The sequence below is a fragment of the Acomys russatus genome, chromosome 10 (assembly GCF_903995435.1).
Source record: "Acomys russatus chromosome 10, mAcoRus1.1, whole genome shotgun sequence".
In the NCBI taxonomy this organism is placed as follows: Eukaryota; Metazoa; Chordata; class Mammalia; order Rodentia; family Muridae; genus Acomys; species Acomys russatus.
In genome coordinates, this window is record NC_067146.1 from 50,328,800 (window position 1) to 50,334,799 (window position 6,000).

Genomic DNA, 6,000 nt, shown 5'->3' on the forward strand with positions numbered 1-6,000 from the left:
ACATCTCAATTGCTATCCCATCCCGTGCATCCTCCCATTCCTCCCTCCCGCTTTCACCCCATTCCCCTTCCCTATGACTGTGACTGATGGGGTCCTCCTCCCCCTGAATATGATGCTAGGGTATCACATTTCTTCTTGGTAGTCTGCTATCCTTCCTCCGAGTGCCATCGGGCCTCCCCATCAAGGGGACATGTCCAAATATGAGGAACCAGAGTTCGTGTGAAAGTCAGTCCCCAGTCTCCACTTAACAGTGGAGAATGTCCTGTCCCTTGGCTAGGTCTGGGTAGGAGTTTAATGATGACTGCACATATTGCCCTTGGTTGGTGCTATAGATCGAGCAGAACCCCTGGGCCCAGATCTGCCCATCATAGTGTTCTTCTTGTAGGTTTCTAGGACCCTCTGGATCCATCTATTTCCCTATCTCCTATATTTCTCTCACCTTAGGATGTCTTCACTACTATACCATTTTCCTGGTAAGTGAAGACTTTCATGAGACATGCCCCTTGGCCTGGTGTTCAGATATAAGTGAGTATATACTATTTGAGTCTCTCCGCTTCTGGGTTAGCTCACTGATTATGATCATTTCTAGTTCAATCCTTTTGTCCGCAAATTTCGGAAATTCCTTGTTTTTAATAGCTGCGTATTATTTCATAGTGTATATGTACCACAGTTTCTTTATCCGTTCTTCTACTGAGGGACACTTAGGCTGTTTCCATGTTCTGGCTATTATGAATAAGGCCACTATGAACATAGTTGAGCATATGTGGGGACCAATTTTATAAGTGGATGCTAGGAGCCCCGGTTGCATTGGTGGCCACAGAAAAAGGAGGAGAAGAGCTCCACACAGTTTTATCTGACAGCCGCATACAAATCTCTGCAGGTGCAAAACGTCACTTCTGTGTATTTGGAACTTTCCTCCCAGGCTTTACCCCCTCCCCCCACATACACACACATGCAAATCAAGCCTTCCAGAGACTTCCACTTTCCCAAAGCAGAATGTCATCTCTAGCTCAGCTTGTCCACACATCTTTAAAGGCAGCTATCAAAGGGTAGTGTCCATTTCTGTTTCTCTGACCACAATGTGAGATACTCATGTGCAAATATTCGGATCCATATTTATCCCTCTGGCACCTACTTCTGTGCTTGCCACGACAGTTATGTCTGTGGACGGAATAAATGGGTGAATGGTTGTTCTCTGAATTCAGAAGTGCCTATTTGGGGGTGGGAAGAGTGAAAAGTCCCGAGGAATGAGGGTGGAGGACAAGGGAACAAGAAATGTATGGTTCAGCAAGACGTCCAGAGCCCCGGAGAAGAGGACACTGATTTGTGTGATGGTTTAATTCAAAGCTATTCTCAGATACTCATTGGATGTGCAATTTAGCATCTTGGACCTTGCTTCAAAGTCAGTTTCTAAGTGGAGTTAACGGTGTACACTACCTCTCAGAGCAAGCTGCCGATTAGAAGCTCTGAACTGGGATGGATGGCAGGCATCCATGTGGGATTTGTCAGCTCTGCGTCCCTGCAGCTCTAGGCAGAACTTACAACTTTAGAATGGTATAGGGGCTAGTTAACAGTTCTGGCTACAACTCATAAAACTGTATGCATTCAGTTTCCCTTCTTAGGCATTAAAAAATACCCTCCTAACCCCTTGAGAAACTCAGGGGTTTCATGAGACAAGGGAGATAGGAGAACTCTGTGCTGGGAATCTCCATCTAATTAGAGACAAGATTGTAATCACCTAGAAAAGCTTTGAAATCACACTTTTTGTGTTTGCTGTTTTGTTTGAGACAGGGTCTTGGCTGGCCTAGAATGTGCCATGTAGACCAAGCTGACCTTGAACTCATGGAGTCTGCTTCTGCCTCCTAAGTGCTGGGATTAAAGTCAAGGACCACCATGACCATTTTGAAATCACACTTTTCATATAAGCTGATACTAATTGCAATGCATCACTTCCTGTGGTGTAACTAACTTAGTATGTTCTAGCAGTACTTTATGCTATTTCCCTCCATTCATTTAGACTGTTTCATTTAAATCTAGCTCTCTTTTTTGTACAAAAGCAATTTTCTTTTTCTTCTTTTTTCTCTTAATGTAGAAGTTTTTTCTATACTTTTCCAAATCTTTTCTTCTTCTTCTTCTTCTTCTTCTTCTTCTTCTTCTTCTTCTTCTTCTTCTTCTTCTTCTTCTTCTCCTCCTCCTCCTTTCTTTATTATTTTATACAGTATTCTGCCTGCATGTGTGCCAACAGGCCAGAAGAGGGCACCAGATCTCATTATAGATGGTTATGAGTCACCATGTGGTTGCTGGGAGTTGAACTCAGGACCTGTGGAGGAATAGCCAGCGCTCTTAATCTCTGAGCTATCTCTCCAGCCCCCTACTTTACTTTTTTTTTTTTTTTAATAAATAGGATTATTATGTATCAGTACTCACCAGCTGTTTTTCAGATACACTAACTAAATTCAGAACTCCAAGTTCTACAAATCATACTTTTCCCACACTGTACACACCTGTCTAATTCCTCAACATTTCATTGCAAAGCAGGCACCGCACAAACAACATTCCCGACTCAAAGCCATACATAACAGGAAGAGAAGAGGGAGTCATGAATCAGGAAGTAACGTGCCAAGCAAAATGTATGCCAGCTCCTTCCTTCTCTCACAATTGGGGTTTTATCATTGGGCTAAGGAAGGCTCCTTGACTTGTTTCTGGTTGGCCTGTTTCCTGAGAAGCTCATCTGCCCACAGACCAGCCAACTGCAGGCCTCACGGGTAAAACAAATGACATTTTAAAGTGTGTACTCAGGGCTGAGCACTGTGTCTGCTGTGCCTAGATGTGCAGGGCAGAAAGAACCTCTGCCCCAGCAGGGAAGACCATAGCTTGAAATTGCTCTGATGAACTTGCTTTCTTTTGTTGATTTATTTATATGCACTGAACTTGCAGTTGCCTTCGGGCTGTTGTCTAAGCCTATCTTCCACTACTCATGTTTCTGCAGCTGGTTCTTGAGACATGATGGAGAGCTTTTATTGTTGTACCTATGAAATCTCGATGCACTGCATGGGGTCCATCATGTTTGCCTTTTGAAGGCATGTGAACATTTTAAGATGTGATCACTCCTTCATGTGCAAAAAACCAAAAAGCCAAAACAAAACAAAACAAAACAAAAAAACCACAACAGTTTTTACTGAAAATTGAAAGATATTAGGGAAAGGGCCTCAGAAAACTAGACAGATGTTTACGTTTTCGCACACAACTGTAGCTTTAGACATTTTTTTAGTCATTCAAAGCTAGTCCAATTGCTAGTGACATCCAGAGTTCTGAAGTCACAATAAATCTTTCCCCCTTTCTACCTGCTTTGCTGTTACCTTTGCTTTCATTTTTTCCCCCTTTGCTGCTTTTTATTTCTGTCTCTTTCTTTGCATGTTCTAGATTCAGATGCCATTTATGTTAATTTGATGGAATTTCGTACCTAACTGAGTGAAGTTAGGAAGGCATATTTTAATTTTATTTTTGAGATAGGGCCTTACTATGTAGAGCAGGCTGGCTTCAAACTCACAGAGGAAAAATTTGCCTTGTTAGGCAGCTTTTCTCATGCACACCAGTTGTAGTCCACTGATCTGTCATGACTATACTGTTGCAGAATATTTGATTGCATTGCCAACCCGGAGATTGTGAACTGGAAAAAACTGTTTCTTGTTGTGGTGTGGCTCAGCCCTAACACACACCTCTAACCCAAGAGCTTTCTATAAACAAGAACTAAATAAAGTTTACCCTAAGTCAAAAGGCAGGACAAGCAACCATTTGACAGGAAGTGAACATAGGGGGGAAAAAGTAGAGAGAGTGAGAGGAAGTCTGGAGGATGGGTAGAGAAATACACAGGAAGTAGTAAGGAAGGAGAAGGGCTGTTTCCCTTCTGGATACCAGCTGAGTAGGAAGGTCAGCTTTCTCTGCCTCTCTGAGTTAGCAGGTAAAATTGAATGTTTGAGACTCTGTTTAAAAACAACACTATACCGATAAACATTTTCTACTAAAATAGCAAATCCTAGTTCCCCTAGGTGTACACAACACTTTGGGCCCTTTGACAAAAATATATTCAGCCAGCCAGCCATGTATGCAATCATTGATTCATTGAACAGACATTAATTGAGCACCTATTGCAGCAAGGGTGTGACCTGCCTCCAAGGAGCAATTATTTTTATGGCAGAGAAAGACAAACATAGATAAACAAAAAGTTAACTCAGCGGTAATTTACTTTTCTTTTAAAAAATAACAAGGTGTGATGGTGTAAGCTTGTAATCTCAACACTTGGGAGTCAGAGACAGACTGAACTCAAGGCTAGCTGAGCTATCAGGAAAAGATGAGAGAAACGGGTAGGAAAAGGTATTCAATAGTATTGACAGGGACTCATATTTTATCCCTCTGAAAAGATTTGAGTGAGAGCAAAGGAGTCATGCTACGAGAAGGGCCTGGGTGCAGGAGCCAGGCTGGTACTGTGGAGTGGAAGAAGGCAGGCCTGGTAGCTAAGAAGAGGCAGAAGAAGTGGACAGGTGCTAAAGCTTTAGGAAGCTTAGTTTTTAAGAGCACTGAAACGATACTTTAAGTTTTAAATGTGTAGATTAGTTACCTTTCTCATAGCTGGGACAAATACCAAAAAAAAAAAGAAGACAAAAAACCAATCTACAGCAGGAAGAGTTTGTTTGGCTTACAGTTTGAGGATGCAGGCTGCGGTCCATTATGGCAGTGGAGACTTGGAGCAGTTACCGTGTGTGGCAGTGTTGATCCCACTGCGTGAGTAAGGCCACTCCTACAATTTTGAGCCAAATTTGAAGCAAGCTTTAATTAAATGCTGGCCAGGATAATGGACTCTGGCCACGTCCTTTCCTGGGTCCCAAGAAAATGGCATTTTGCTGATGCTTATAAAGGCAAACCCATAAGGCCACATAGTCCCACCAGGCCCAATCAAGGGCAAGCATACATCCTGATATCTCTCCTGCCTGCATGTGATCAGGACATCTGGTGTAGTCGGGTCAAACAAGCTTGTTTAGGGGACTGAAAACACGTGGCTGGTTATCTCCCATAAATAATAGCCTCTGGTATCCCAGGAAGAACTTGTCCTTAAGCATGGGGCTTACAGGTTAGAGGCATTTTTGTTTTTTGGATCTCTTAGGCACTGTAATTAAAATGTAAAGGCCAGCAGTGATGGTGCACATCTTTAATCACAGCACTCAGGAGGCAGAGGCAGGCAGATCTCTGAGTTTGAGGCCAACCTGTTCTACAGATCAAGTTCCAGACAGCCAGGAGTACATAGAGAAATCCTGTCTTAAAAAGCCAAAAATAAATAAAACTTAAAGCATAACATTGGCTCTCACAGTGGGAGTGAGGCAACTGGCCCTGTTGCATCTGCAGTCAGGAAGTGAGTGTTTAACTCGCTTTCTCTCTTCTCATTTTCAGTCCAGGACTCCAGCCCTTGGCATGGTACAGCCAACATTCTAAATAGACCTTCCCTCCTCTGTTAAATCTCTCTGTAGAGGCCCCTGTAGATATGCCAGAAGTGTGTTTTCTAGGTGCCTGAACTCCAATCAAGTTGAAAATGAAGTTGAACCCTTTGGGCGTCATAGCAAGACAAGCAGCTGAGGTGCCTTTTGAACCAAGACAGACCTGGCCTCCAAGTTCTCCCAGCATCCCTCAGGCCCTACCTGCTGCAGGGTGTAGCTAACATACCTCGCCCTTTACCCTGAACTCTCCAGCCCAGGGGCAGGGGCTGTCCCTTCCCCCTCACTATATAATCCAGACATTTTGGCTCCTCTCTCTCTCTTCTCTCGCTCACTCTCTCTTCCTTCTTTCTGTGTTTCCTCTCTTCCTCCTCATTCTCTCTCTCTCTCTCTCTCTCTCTCTCTCTCTCTCTGCCCCTCCCCCTGCATGGTGGCAGAGAGCTGCTCCCAATAAACCTGCATTTATATACTTTAACTTGTCTTGTATTAGCTCATCTCGCTGCCTCAGTAAGGT